This window comes from Protopterus annectens, chromosome 1.part1 (assembly GCF_019279795.1).
Source record: "Protopterus annectens isolate FY-2018-M chromosome 1.part1, PAN1.0, whole genome shotgun sequence".
Lineage (NCBI taxonomy): Eukaryota > Metazoa > Chordata > Ceratodontiformes > Protopteridae > Protopterus > Protopterus annectens.
In genome coordinates, this window is record NC_056726.1 from 771,748,324 (window position 1) to 771,764,336 (window position 16,013).

A 16,013-nucleotide genomic window follows, 5' to 3' on the forward strand; every position below is an offset into this window, starting at 1 on the left:
TAAGACATTTCCTAAATCTGATCAGCTCTTTGTTTCCTTTCATCCTAGATCCTTAGGTTTGGTTGTTTCCTTGCACACTATTTCTTCTTGGATTTCTAAAACCATTTCTTTTTGTTATACCTTCCATGGCAAGAGCCTTTCTTCTTCTGGTAAGGCTCATTCTACTAGGGCTGTGGCTTCTTCTGGTGCTTTTTTCAAGGGTTTGGATACTAACTCTCTTCTTGAGACAGCTACCTGGTCTTCTGTGCATACATTTACCAAGCACTACAAGTTGGATGTGGTTTCCCGTGCTAGAGCTGGCTTTGCTAGGGCCATTCTCCATGGGTTCCTGGAGAGCTCTTCTGATCCATCCTGCTCCTCCTCTTCCTGAGCTTTTTCACTCTCCCTATTGTAATGAACACTGCAACAGTGACATGGAAGGACATAGTACAGTTGTGTAAGATCTTACCACAGTGGTAGATGCCCTTATCTTCACTGTTGTAATATTCACTACCACCCTCCTTCTCCCTGGTTCATTTCTCTTCTGGATGCACTGGTTACCTACTTTTTCCTTGGACTGGAGTTCCTATTGGAGCCCTCAGTTCTGAGGATGGTACATCCATACCACATGTATGCCCTACGCTGTACACAGGGACCATACATATGACAAAAACAACCTAAAGGCCTTGGTATAATGGCCAGATGTCATGTCACCCTTGGCAGGGGATCCCTATTGTCCTTCTCTTTACTGTTGCAGCATTCTTTACATCTACCATTATGGTAAGATCTTAGACAACTGTACTTTTCGAATATACCTATATAAATATATAAAATCCTCTTTTGCACAGTAAGGAAACCTCTGCATTAAATGCACAATTACTGCATTCTCCAGCAGAAAAAGAACAAACAAAATTTTTCTATCACTGGTAAGACATCTCACAAATGCAATTCCACAGTGCAGTTTCTTCAGTAGACTTCCTAAAACTTAAATATAGATGACAAATGTTTTGTGTTATGTATATTTTCACATCTTGCTGTTAATTCCTTGCCCTTGACCCTTGTACAACTCTTAATTCAGAGTTTCCTGACTGCCCTTTTACAGCCCTCCTAATTACAGGTAAATGATGAAGTCTTTCCCAAGTCAGAAATATTTATTTAATATTAGAATTTCATTCTAAGTTTTCTAAGTATTTTTTTATTAAATCATTTTCAAGATCTTGTGGTTTGGCATTTATTTGTTTATCTGATATTTGAAAAAAGGGAAATTTAGTGTTGTAGGTTGTCGAGCTGCTGCATCCAGCTCCAAGCTAGGCTGCTTAGCACATTACTAGTGGTGTGTTTTCTAACTGTATTTGGCTAGTGATCAAGAGAGGCACAATAAATGGTGTGTTGTTAGTCCAATAACATGGTGTAGTGATGGATCTATCAGCCTACTAGGAACTGTGTGCATAAAAAATTGCATCAGCAATAATTTGTTTAAAAAGGCAGTTATTGTTGGAAAAGGGGCATTAAAAGGCACCAGTGTTCACAGAGTAGTGAGAAAGGGGCATGAGATGCTAGGCCAAAGACTTTGGTAAGTTGTCAATGTAGAGTTCTAATGGTCTGGATTTATGATACCTAGACCCAAGGCAACGGAGATTATTGCCTATATGCTCTTGAAGTCAGGTTACATTTGGTGAATGCTTTCGTGAATCAGATTTGTGTGCATCTTCTGTACTTTAACCTAACCTGTTTGGTGCCAGTGATGTGACTCGAGAGACCATCCTTATGGTGGCTATCTGACCTATATATGTCCCTCTCCATTGCACATTTGGGTGATTAGAGGTGTATTATTGGAATACTGTCCACATGGTCATGGTATTATACCTGGTATCATGATTTTTACAATTCTCTGGCTTGCAACTGTACATGGCTGAGCATAAAGAGAAGCTGGCTATCTCCAAGACAACAGTTCAAAATGTATCATTCTTAAAATCTCTAGTCTCCATTGTATGAAGACCTGTGACCAGAAAACAAATGATTTATTTACTAACTAGGTAGATTAACTGATTCAAAGAGACCATGTTCAGCCATGAACATAGCACAAATCCAATGTTTCAAAATGGTATTTAAACATACTGTGTCGATTACCAGTTTCTAGTCATGAGGTTTATACAAGTTCAGAATTGTTGGTCATAAAAAATAAATAAATGAATAAATAAATAAAATTCAGAGTAAATAATCAGAAGTTCAGTTCACATTTTGTGGTGCAGTTCTTAATGACTTCAGAATATTTTCAGATTCAGAGGCCTCCTTCAGCTCATAGGGGAGCTGTTCCACTATTTATAAGGTGCTTCTTGAAATTTTCATTTTTAAATCACTACCTTGAAAGTACATCAACATATCTCAATAAAATTATATTTTTCTCATGTAAAATCCCCAGAAGCAAAACAGGTATTAATTTAAACCACATAGAATGTCTTGATAATATAGTTAACTTTCATTTTTGATCTGATCATACTTAGTATACAAGTTTGTATGTAAGTATTGGTATTAACTGCTAAACCGTCTGTCGAAAGTCACTCAGAAAGATGGCCTAATTTGTATTTTTGCCACTAACGGTGAGTCTTGTATTGACTATTAATTGCAGGATTGCTGAATATCTAACCAAACCCAGATACATTATGTGCTTATTATGCCTCATCATGTGTTACCAAAGAGAATATATATGGCAGTGTAAATCCACACGGGGAAATCTTTTTCTATGACTTCTGCTTTGTTCAGGGCTTTCAGGATCAATGCAGCTATCTTGTATTTTCAGGATGTTTAGACAGTTGTTCAATCCACATTTTATTTTGTGGTCTGCATATTTATTGTCATCCAATGTAAACATAAAACCTGTTTTGCTAATATACACCAGTGTATTTCTTACATAATTGCATTACCTGACAGTTATAGAAGAGTATGAAGGCTGTGAGCTGTTAATGAGCTGCTTACTGTAGGCCAGTGTTTGATTCCTTCAGCCTCAGTTTGCCTGCTGTGTTACTGTGCAGATCACTAAACCAGGCAGTGTTCCCAGAACATGTATGAAAAGGGTCCATGGGGTACAGTGCTCTACCACTGTTAACAAATTAATTAACACACCACTGCACAAACAGATGGAGTTTTGCCTCATTATACTTCTTTTTGTATAATCAATGTAAGTATATTCACTTGACGTTTTTGCAGTAAGCATTGGAGATAAAAGTATTTAAGTCTGACATCACAGAAAAGTGAGAAAAATATTTATGAGAAGATATCATGCTAGCACATCACATTTATAGCCTTTTAATCAGATGGCATTTCTCTTCAACAGAGAAAGTATTTTATGTTGCTGTGTGTAGCCTGCAGGACTCCTGTACTGATGGAAAACTGTGACCTGTGACCAAGTGGATCAGTATGCCATGTTCATTAGTGCACACAGTACCAATTCAACACAGGCTGTATTAAACGTTTGTTTCTTGATTTGTTGTGTTCATTCTGTGTATATTGATCTTATCAAGGCATCTGAGAGTTTGTGCCTCTCCAGGAGGTTTGAAATTGCTGACGTTTTTATGTAACATGTATATGTACAAATAAAACAAGGCACCCTTTATCTTCTCTACTTATTTTCTGTTATTGTACCTTTTACATAAATAATAGCCAATGCTTCTTAAAGCACATACAAAACTGTATCTATTTTAATTAGTTTATCTGGCCATTTGGAGTTTCAGAGTAAGAATAATGTAGTGGTATGTTACAGATGTGTAAATCTGACCCTTTTTTTACTTACAGTACTATAGAACAGTGTAGGACTCAGTTTGCTCAGACGTATACATACTTTAGAATAGTAAATTCAAACATTCTGATAAATATTATTATTTCAGCTATCTTTGAAGAATTTTGAATTTGCCTTACTTGGGGAACATATTGGCAGTGTTTTTAAAAGAAATTACTATGAGTGATACTGAAACAGAAAACTCCATTAAAGCTTTTTAGGCTGGCTGCCTGTTAATTGGACAGTAGTAATGTATACTTCCTTGGTCTGTTTGAGCTGAATTATTTTGCTGTTATAAGGATTACTTTCTGAATGGCAGTGGTCAGTACCAAAAGCTTGGTTTCTGTGACTAGGGTGTGCTATATGATGTTCTGGTAGCAATGATATTAGTTTTCTGTTATGCACTGAAGTTTTGTACTCTGCATGACATAGCTGTAGCAAATAAACATGTTACATATGAATGTGTGAATGATGATGGAAACAGACTCATGGTCCCCCAATTATATCTGAGTACTGCAGTGTGTCCCATTGTAGCCACCTGCTTCACCCTTCTTCCATCATTTCCTCACAGTGTTCTAGGCAAATGTAAACTTTGCAGAATTACATTGTAGCATTGCTATAGGTAGTACTTTGTACATCCCTATTACTGTTTCATTCTGGCTGGGGTGCAGAAGGATGGTGCCCTAATTGTGACCCAGCTGATAAGAGGTCAGCTAGCAGCCTTGGCATTGACAGAGACAGGCAGGGAGGGGGAGAAATGAAGGGGTATGGCCCACTCAACACTTCCAGGGGATGGAGATGGTTGTACATGCCTGTGGGTTTACAAAAGGGTGTGATTTCCCCAGTATAGTCAGTAGAAACAACAGCCAAATGCTATGGAAGGAGGGAGGAAGGGGGACACCCTTTGCAGAAGTAATGGTGTGTCCTCTACTGGTGGCCCTTTCCAACAGACATACATATGACATTATCACAATTATAGATTAATTGTGTTAATATAACATCACCACTTATTTTTAACAAAATATCTCTTATAACAGCAAAAATGCAGTTCTGTTACATGTAAAATGATGAACATGCATTAAATGTGCATGTATGTCCATGCCATCAAGAATGTGTAAAATGCTAAATGTGCATTAAATATGCAGGTATGTCCATGCCATCAAACCTCAAAGTAGATGCAACTCAATAAAATGGCCATATTATAGAGATATGGCTGACTGTAGGTAAGGCCAAGTCAAAGTCAAACTGTCCACTTGGCAGCGCTGTATTGAGTTATGAGTAAGGGGTTCTGTTGAATGTAAGTGGTAGGCACATGTTTTTTGTGTCTCTTACCAGAAGATACTGTGTGGCATTTTGAGTAGCGGAACATGGTCTGCCTCATTCTAGAAGCTGCACTACCATAAACACACACACAGATGTATGTATATATAAATATATATATATAAATATATATATATATATATATATATATAAAATATATATAAAATATATATAAAATATATATATATATATATATATATATATATATATATATATATAGAGAGAGAGAGAGAGGTTTTACTGGTGCTTCTTGGGAAAGGGATTTATTCCACCACTTTCAAGGAAATGTGGGCGAATAATAGAAAGGTAGTTGCAAGTGAGAAATGTTAGTGTACATGTGAGAATGTATTGTGGGATGCTATATCTTTAAAGTAGTCATTGCAATAGGAGGAAATTAGGGTGAGTAGAACTGGTGTGTGTGTGTGTGTGTGTGTGTGTGTGTGTGTGTGTGTGTGTGTGTGTGTGTGTGTGTGTGTGTGTGTGCGTGTGCGTGTGCGTGTGTGCGTGTGTGTGTGTGTAGGGCCATGGCTCATGTTAGCTCCACATGAATAGTCTCCCAGGTGTTCTATGAACCACTGGTAGAACTTTATAGTTTCTCTTAAGTGACAAATATAGTAAAGGAAGTTTGGAGCAGTCATCTTATTTTTAAAATGTTGAGTTTAGGGAGGAGCCAGGTGGCTTCAGGACTCTCAGTCTGGCTGTTGATAGGCCGCACCATTTTTAGAGGGAAGTATATCAGCAACTAGAATGCGGTACATCTTAAAAGATTTTTCTGAGCCAAGAAAGTAAGACATATTCATTCTGAGCCAACAAGCAATAATCACAATAAAAATAATCCAAACAACAATAAAAACTGTAACAAAGGTGGTTGTATCCCTCCTCAACTATCTATAAAGCATGACGGTGGGTTGGTGTGGCTACTGCAGCAGTGAGGAAATTAAAATATCTACTGTTATGGGTTAGTAGGACTTGGACAACTGTACAATGTTCTAAATTCTCACTGCTGCAGTAACCTAAGGGGATAGTCCCAAAGCTTTCTCTACCTGGGAGAAGGATGAATAAGGAACCAGAAGCTCTAGTGAATGGTCCTAGCAAAGCCTGTTTTGGACTTACAGAAGGCATCCAGTTTGTAGTGCTTTGTGAACGTATGACCAGAGGACCAAGTGGCTGCCTCTAGAATAATGTTACTCTTTTACCAGTATGCCATTGAAGAGGACAAGACCCTGGTAAAACTTGCCTTAACTTTGCCTGGAATAGCTATACTGTGGTGGGAATAGCAAAAAACATAGTAGCAGACAACTGTCTGTCTGTAGTCTGTTTAGACATGGCTTAGCCTTGTTGCTGTCACGGCAGTACCTGAGCTGCCTGTACATATCCAGCGTATGTGGAATCTGATGTACATCATATTTACCACTGCTGCAGTAGCCATAGCTGTATGGAGTTATAGCTTACCAGGGATATATTTATTGATTGATTTATTTATTGACATTCGATTACCAGGAAAGTCTGTCAGGGTAGAAGCCAGTTTTCAGCAGAGGTCTAGGGAGAAAAGCTCCAATTTATTACAAAAGATTTTAAGAACAATAATTTTACAATCTTCAAAAATAAAAACATCTGCAGTTTAAATAATTGTAACAAATTAGACATAATGTAAAAAAGCATTGTTTAAGAATCGATTCAAGTTATATGACAATCATTTAATATTTAGAGAAGTTTTAAACAGTCTGTAGAGAAATTAAAGCTAAGTTAGTCTAATGCAAGGAATTGCAATATCAAATGAGGGAAAATAGGCTTATGGTATATTTAGAGAGAAAGTTAGGGAAGAGAATTTGATAGAAGTAAGTAAGTGAAGAAGGGAGAGTAAGGAGGTATAAGGAATGAAAAGGTACTTGTTCACATTTAGGGATATAGTTTATCCTGGTTTTGAGCAAGAACGGAGCCAGATTGTAGCTAGGAAGTCTTTCAGAGTTGTTTTGAACAATGGGAGGGAGGGTATTGACCTGATGGAGACATGTAAGGAGTTCCAGGCCTTAGCAACCTTATAAGAGTACAGACAATGCTCAGCAGATTTTATAGGCTTGTTGACAGGCAGTTTTTGGTCACTGGATTGCAGTGACTGACAGTGAACAAACTTGCGTAGACTAGTTTTTAGTGCTGGACAGGCAAATGGATGCTGGATACTTTTACAGATGATAAGAAGCCTTGAATAGGTTAGTTGATGAGGCAGTTTTAACCAGTTTAGGCTTTTTAATGCTACAAATTTAGCAACTTTGTTATAGCATTGTTCAACTTTTAATTTTATAACATATATATTTTATATATATATTTTATATCAGACAGACCGCTTCCAATGTTTCAGGGCAGTTTCAACACGCCCAAACTGTCAGGCAGCTTGAGCTGAGCTTACTGAAAGACGCATTTTTGTGTCAAGCCCTTCAGGTCTTTGCAAAAGGTGTGCTCCTCTGAGGGTTTTGAGGATTAACAGTTGGCTTGTGCTATTTCATTGCTGGGCATATAAGTTCACTTTGGGGGAAAAAACTTCTGTTTAATAATTTCGCTTATTAATTGTACTTTTCTCTTTAGAAAAAGTTATTTTAAAGCTTGGAGTTTGTGTTTTAACTTGCTGCCGTGAGACTGTACTATACATCCAAACAAAAATGCTTAATTTTATTTATTGTCAATTTAAAAGTTGTAAGTACTTAAAAGACATTTTTTTCTTTGGAGAAATTGTGTTTATTTTACTTTTATGGGGCTGGCAAAGTGTTTTAGAGTGCCTTTTACTCTTTGTGTGTCTGTGGGAAAAAAGTGACTATTAAAAGATGTTTTTTAATTTAATTTAATTTTATTTTTATCAGCATTTGCTGCTTGTTTTCCCTGGGAAAGAAGCATCATTTTCAGCTTGACCATGGTGCACACTTTTAAGTCACCTGGTCATTCCTTTTTCCAGCCACAGAAAAAAAAAGTTAACCAAACAGCCTTTGCCAACACAGTAGGCTAGCAATTTGCCTTAGCCACAGGTGGGTGACTCTGATGTGGCCATTGCTGTAGCTCAGATGACTCATCTTTTACCCTAAATCCATTTGATGTAGCACCTAAAATCACTATGGACTAAGGGCTAGCCATGTCCTCTGCATCTGTTGGGGTCCCCACAGCAGGCAAAGGAAAGCCACGCTTGTTGGTCCTGAGAGAGGGAACAGGGAAGGCTTCCCTGTTTTATCAGAATGCTGTGCCCCTCCCAGGTGAAGCTGCTACACTAATAGCACTACTGGCCTTTTTTTTCCTGTCAAAAAGAAGCAGAAACTAAAGCATGCATCTACTCCTCCTCAAATTTCCTGAGACAAAAATAGTTTACAGGTTTTGGCTCAGCATTTAATTCAAGCTCTTGATCCTTCTTTTAAGGTAGTTTTTGGTAAAAGAAAGAGGGATATTTTCTTTCTTTAAGAGTGTCAAGATTCTGAATCTGGACAGGAGGATGAAGGAACAGATGCAGAGTTTTCTCATCAGATTTCTGATTCAGACGCAAAGGCAAGTTCAGTTTCTAATTCTTCCTGTGGGGTTTCTCTTTCTCTGAAACTATTTCTAGAATGTGCCAGTGTTTTCACTAAGGTTTCCCAGTCCTTCAGAAAATAGTATGAGCCACTATAGAATTTCCAAAACCTGCACCCATGCCTCCAGTTTTGTTTGTCTTGGAGGGTGTGCGTCTCACTGCCTGCAGTCTCGATGTATAAAGTTTAGTTTTTATACATTCTTCCCAGCTCATCAGCTATAGCTTTAGTTAATCCTTCAGCTGCTAAATACTTTTGTTAATTCCAATCCTATTATTTTTGATAAGGATGGGAAGATTATTGATATATATTGGAAAAAAGTGTGTGCTTCTGCAACTTTCATTTTCAGAATTTTGAATTGTCAGACTAATATGTTAAGGTTTATCCTGACTAATTGTGAAAGTATGAGGAATGTTTTGTCTACAGTTTCTTCTTGTGAGGAAAAATCTGCTTTAAATAATTTAATTTTTTCTATAGTTCAAGTCTCTTTTCACTGTATGTAGTGTGTGATGACTCTTTTTATACTTCTTAAAGGGCTATGGCCACTGATAGTGTTTTAAGAAAATTTAAATGGCAGCATTCTCATAACTTCCCCATTGTTAATAAAAATGAGATTTTAAATTCTCCTTTGGCGAGAGATTTAGTTTTTGTGCCCTCTGCTGCAGAGGTGATCTAAACGTGTGATGAAAGGTGTAAACTGGTCCAGGGAATCTCTAAGGTTTTTCAGCTACCTTTTCCAAATTTTCCAGGGGTTTCTCCAACTTTTCATCCAATTTTGGTAAGAAACAAAATAGTTTCAACAGCAGACATTTAAGAAAAAATGACAAAGCGGATTCAAGAATAATTCTGGAAATTCCCAAAACCAAGGGCAGTCTGATAACTCAGAATGACTATTTAAGAGACTATGACCCCCCCCCCCCCACATATGCACACATACATACCCTGACACCTCCTTTTGTCTTCCAGAAAGTCTGAATCTCTACTTTTCTTTTGGCAACCAATAGTTTCAGACGAACGGGTTCTGAAGATCATTTATTAAGGTTACAGGTGGGAACGAGAGGAAATTTCTCCCAGACTCTTTTTTTTTTCCACCTATCCTTCATCAGGTAAAACCAGTTCCCCCTTCCCAGGTGGGAAAGGGGTTTTATTCAACGATGTTTAGTGCCACAGAAAGAAAGAAATGCTTGGAGACCACTTCTGGGTATTTCTTTACTAAACCTGTTTGAGATAGTGCCAAAATTCAAAACACTGTTACTTCATGACCTCTTACCCCTTCTTTTTATTGAAGTTTATTAGTAATATTAGATTTAAAAGATGTTTATCATCACATCCCTATTCATCCAGATTTCAGGTAGTTCTTAAAATGTTGTGTGTCTGGATCACATTATCAGTTCTCTGCCTTACCCTTTGGACAATCCTGCACCAAGAGTGTTTACAAAATGTCCAGCTGCAGTTATAGCTCATTGCAGGCTATAGGATATCCACATTTTTCCATACTTAGATGACTTCCTTATCTTTGCAGAGTCATTTTCAAAGTGTCAGGGATCTCCCTTTTGGGTGAGAAATCTCTTACACAAGCTAGGATTTCAAGAGGAAATTCAAAAGTCTTTTTTTAGTCCTTCTTACAGGATTATGTTTTTGGGATGTCAACTAGATACTACAGTTCAAAGCGATTTTCTTCCACAGGAAAAATATCTAGATCTGTGTCTAGTGTTTTCCACTGAGACTATGGTCACAGTGAGGGAATACCTCAGGAGTTTGAAGTTCATGGCTTCTATGATTCTTATTATACCCCTGGCAAGACTACACATAAGAGAGATAAAATGCTATCTGCAGTATTTTTGGCTCCAGCACCAACACCCTTTGTCTTTTCAGATCTCAGTGCTGGGGTTTGTTAGAAGAGAAATCACTTAGGCAAGACAACGGATATCCATAAATCCAGATCTCTCCTTCTCCATCCCTATTCTAAAGCAGTCATTCACCACAGACACCTTGGAATTTGCTTGGGGAGCAGTTTTAGGAGAGAGAAAAGTGCAAGGTGTGTGAGACACCAAGGACAGAAGCTAGCACATAAACATAAGAGATGCTTGCCCTGATCAAGGCACTCAACTCTCTGAATTATCTTTGGTAACCAGGACCTCTTCAAGTTGTTACAGACAATACCACAGTCATGGTACATCAACAAGCAAGGGGAAAACAGATCGTACCACCTTTGTACCACTTACCATTGCCCACAAGATACTTTACCAGCCTGACAACACCCCTATACTTTCTCAACTTTTAATCCCCTATAATAATCTTACCTCCCTTCGATCTTCTTCTAAACTCATGACCAAATCTGTAAAATCCTATAACTTAGCTGGTGACTCTCTATTCACCAATACTGTAGGTAGGACATGGAATCAGCTACCCTCTGATATCACTCTAATCCCCTCCTTACCACTCTTCAAACAAAAAATCAAACTGCACTTCCAAAATCACTGGCTTTGCTCCTGTAGGACTCCTGACTAAGCTTCTTCATTCCCCTTCTCTACCATAACTTTTCTCTGTTTTTACTAACCAGAAATACACATTCTTCTCTTCACCCTGTTGCTCTCCTCTCATGCTCTGTCCCACTTCATCTTTTCTCTACCCTCTCCTTCTCTTCTCCTTACTAGACCTTTGCATCTCACTCTTCTCCTCCCTTGCATTTCTTCTTTAATCTCTTCATATGTTCTGTATTAATTCTTTTTTTTCAAACAGTTTATCAAAAAATTTGCTAATCCTTAGCTTTTTTATTTGTGACGCTTCAAATGACCTAGTATACTTTTTATTAGCATGCCTTAGCTATTTGTTGTTGTTGTTATTTGTTATTGTGATTCTTATTACTAAAGGTATATCCTTACTGTACTTTTATTATATGTCTCATTGTAATTGATTTATGTGAGGAGCTTTTCTCCCCGGGCCTCTACTGAAAATGGACATATATCCAGCTAGAGTAGCCCGGTTAACAAATGTATAATAAAAAATAAATAAATTGTACGTTAGCCATGTTAGCTGGGGCTACAGCTTCATGGCATATTCTCCCTCTACAGACATCCTACATTCCATCAGAGCAAAATGTTATGGCAGACAGGTTGAGCAGGACAAGGCAGATCCTCATGAAAGGAATCTAAATCAGGGAATCTTCCAAGATACAATCCAGTATGGGGAGTTTGTCCAGTAGACCTCTTTGCCTCTTCTCTGAACAATCAGCTAGAAAGATTCTGCTCCAAGACATTATTAAAGTAGGCTTGGAAGACAGATGGCTTTTCTTTTCCTTTGACAGGGATGTTTCTATATGCTTTTGCACCCTTTCCACTAATATCCAGGATACTTCTGAAGATTCGGAAGGAATCTTCCAAATCTCCAATAAAATGGTGGCCACTCCTTGGGCTCTTTATTTTTTTTAGAGAAACTAACACTTGCCCCATTTGAACCAGCTAACCTAGCTGACTTGAGATTCTTAATGTATAAAACACTTTTCTTGATTGCTATGACTTCTGCAAAAAGTGTATTTGAGTTGGAAGTTCTTAAGGTGAGTCAACCCTACCTCATTTTCCACAGGGACAGGGTTTCTTTGAGAATTAATCCTTTTTTATGTCTAAAGTGGTATCTGAGTTTACTTTATACCAGACTATCCATCTCCCCCTTTTTTCCATAAACCCAAAAATGAGGGAGAAGGATACACCATACCTTGAATGTCCACTTAAAACAGGTACTATCTAGATTCTTCAGATCAGTTGTTAATTTCTCATGAAGGTAGGATTTAGGGGAAACCTGTGTCAAAAGCGACTATTTCAAAATGGTTTTGTAAGGCTATTATCTTTTGTTATACTCACCACAAGAAAACTATTCCAGACAGGGTCAAGGTCCACTTTACCAGGGCCTTGGCTTCACCTTTGACTTTTTGAAAAGGTTTGGATTCTAGATGTATTCTAGAAGCAGCAACTTGGTCCTCTGTGCATACCTTTACAGAGCACTATGAGCGTGATTCCTTGTCTAGATCTAGATGATGTGCCATAGGAAGTTAATAGCTATTACCAAGAAAGTATACTCTGCTAACAAAAATTTACTATACCAGAACTGATGTTGAAAGTATTGTGGAGATTGACATATTTACTCAGGCCCAGAGAACTGCCCACTCTAAAAGAAACAAGCAATAATAAAAGTATATTTCTGTGTGTGTGTGTGTGTGTGTGTGTGTGTGTGTGTGTGTGTGTGTATGTGTGTGTATATATATATATATATATATATATATATATATATACACACACACACGCACACACACACAATATATGCACATATTTGTGGGTCTAGTTCAGATGGCCGAAATGCCAAATGATTGAATTTCAAAAGACCGAGACCACTTAAACAAAATTTCAAAACACCCAACAGTCACATAACCGACCTTTACATAGATGAAGCTTTGGAAGACTGACTGCATTCATTACATATGTTTAGAGTGCTTCGGTATAAATAGTGTGCTGTACCTTTAAGTTGTTGTACTTGGTACCAAAGTCAATATGGCAGAGTCATTACAGGAAGTACCCGGGATAATTGGAAATGTGCATTCCACAATAGCATCTCAAAAAATTAAGTAAATACTTGTTTTTAGATCACTATCTTCATCATTTGGAGAGGTGCAGGAGTAACAGAAAATATTGGGAATGCAAATACAAGAAGGCACACAATTGCAAAGGAAGAGCTGTAACAACTGTAGTCCCAGATGGGGAAAAACTTTAGAAATCTGTCGGACACAATCATTCAGGCGACCCTTGGGAAGTGGAGAAGTATGTTGTCTGTAATGATTTAAAAGTAAGGGCAAAATGTAGCAGAGATACCCCATGTTTGCTGGTAGAAGATGCTATAGTGTCTACCTCTTTAAATTATGTTCATAGTTTGCCCAATAGAAAGGTTCTCCTGCAACAGATAGGGAGAATCAGATGGAAAGGTAATAGAACAGATGGCGGTGGCAAGCTCAGACTTCAAAATATATATTTTGATGACTACCTACTAAAGACTGGCAAGTTTGTACATAAAACTATGTGTGACCCAGTGATAGATAACATCATGGTAGCCTTTTGGTCATCTTTACTACTGTTAATAATTTATATGATCTGAGCAGAGCCACCATCTGGCTGATGGATGGGACTTGTTTTTTTCATAAAGGGTATTACTTGCCAACAGCTGTATAGTGTGCATGGCTTAGTAAAATATGGTAGTTATAGCAAAGCCATGCCTTTACTATTTGCTCTAATGTCAAAGAAGTTTCTCAAATCATATAACTTTATGTGGTATTGCGTGTTCCATCTTCTATCCGAGCATAGGTTTGAGACTGTTAAATACGTCTTATGTGACTTTGAAGTGGCAGCAGTAAAAAGTGTGAGATTAAATGTTACAGGGGCAATGTCCAAAGTCTGCCCTTTCCACTTTGGCCAGAACCTAGGGTGCAAAGTCCAGGTGCTAGGTCTAGCTTCTGTATATAATTCTTATTTACAATTTCAGCTGTCTGTGAAAAGTTTAGTTGCGCTTGCATTTAAGGAAACAGATGTCAGTAGTACATTTCAGTTGTTAAAAGAGCCATTCTCTATAGAAGGTATACTTTTTAGATTGGTACATGCATGGCAAGTTAAGGAAGTTTAACACTAGGACTACATCTTGTGCGTGATCCCCACCCTTGTTCCCAATATCCTTTTGGAATGTGTGTGAACTGAATGAGCTGTTCCTGCCCAGGACACAGAACTATGTGGAGGCATGGCACAGATGTTTGAAGTGTCTACTGGGGGAGTAGAGAGATGGACCTACCTGTACTATTGTCAGCTTTAGTTAGATATTGTAGAGATATGGCAGGAAACACCAAGCCGAGACTTAGTAAAACTCTTTATTAAAACAATAAAAACAAGTAAAAGTGCACCATAAGTGCTTTCAAGCAAACATGCCCTTCTTCAGATGATACATAGCCAGTGAGATACATATTTTAAACCTTATTGTCACCAATCAGAAGCTAGTATTTTAACCTCTTTTTCCTTAGACTGGGCTTTAAAGGGATAGCAGCATTTAGACCAGGATGTCTATCTGCCCCAAGCTTTATTAAACATTGAATTTCATTACATTCAGTCTCATTTGTTATATCACCACCTGTGTCATGTTTATAAATAATTTGTAACACCATAAAGAAAAAGGAATGCCCAGCATTGACTTCTATGTGTTGTGCAAGCACATTATGTACATTCTTATGCTTAATGTCTGAAAGATGTTTAAATATTCTACTTTTCAACATACAATTGGTCTTTCCTACATAATATGAATGGCATCCTTGACACATAGCTAAATAAATGACATTGCTAGTTCTACAATCAGCATATTTATTCAAACTATACACCTGAGCTGTTCTGGGGTGCACAAATAAATTATCTCATGAGATGTAATTGCACGCTTTACATCTATGACATGGAAAGGTGCCCACTCGTTTTATTAAAGTAGATTTATGTGTATTACTACTAGGTTCATGACATAACGTCTTTTACATTTTTGTTTCTTCTAAAAGTAAATTTGGGTTGTACACCAACAATGCCAGCTATTTTGGAATTAGTGTGTAATACTTTCCAATTCTGTCTAATGATGTCGCAAACGCCTCCCACATCACTGCTATAAATCAGGAGCATACAACTAACCTCAGCGCCTTGACCACCTTCCTTCTCTTTTCTAGCAGAACCCCTTGTGTACCAGGGTTTGGCCCCGTCCTGCCTTCTACCCTTGCTCTCTTGTATTAAACTTTAATTTTCATTGTTTATACCCTCTTTCCTTTAAATTATTCTGTAAATGTCCAACTTCTTGTTCAAATCGTTCTTCTTTACTATATAGTCGAGAGATCCTGCTAACTTGACCCTTCACAATGTTGTCAAAGGTGTGCCTAGGGTGCATGCTGTCAAATGATAACAGGCTATTGCACCAACATTCCTTCCCGATAATGCTAGTCTCTATATTGCCTTTCTCGTTCTTTTTCAATCTCACATCTAAGAAATCTATTTCAATTGTGGAATGATTAACAGAAAACCTAAAAAATTCTGTTCTGCTCTCTAAATATTGTACAAATGAGAGCAGCTCAGTCTCTGTCCCCTTCCATAAAAGGAACACATCGTCCCCAAAACGGCAATAATATTCTAACTTGTGCCTCCATGTATGCTGTATGGTAAATATTACATTATCTTCCCAATGGGTTAGTGCAAGATTCGCATAGGAATTTGCACAGGGTGTGCCCATGGCAACACCCAGTACTTGCCAATAATATTTTCCTTGACATAAGAACATATTATATTCCAACACCAATGTCAACAATTTGCAAATCCTTTAATTAGTGTCATTATCTACTC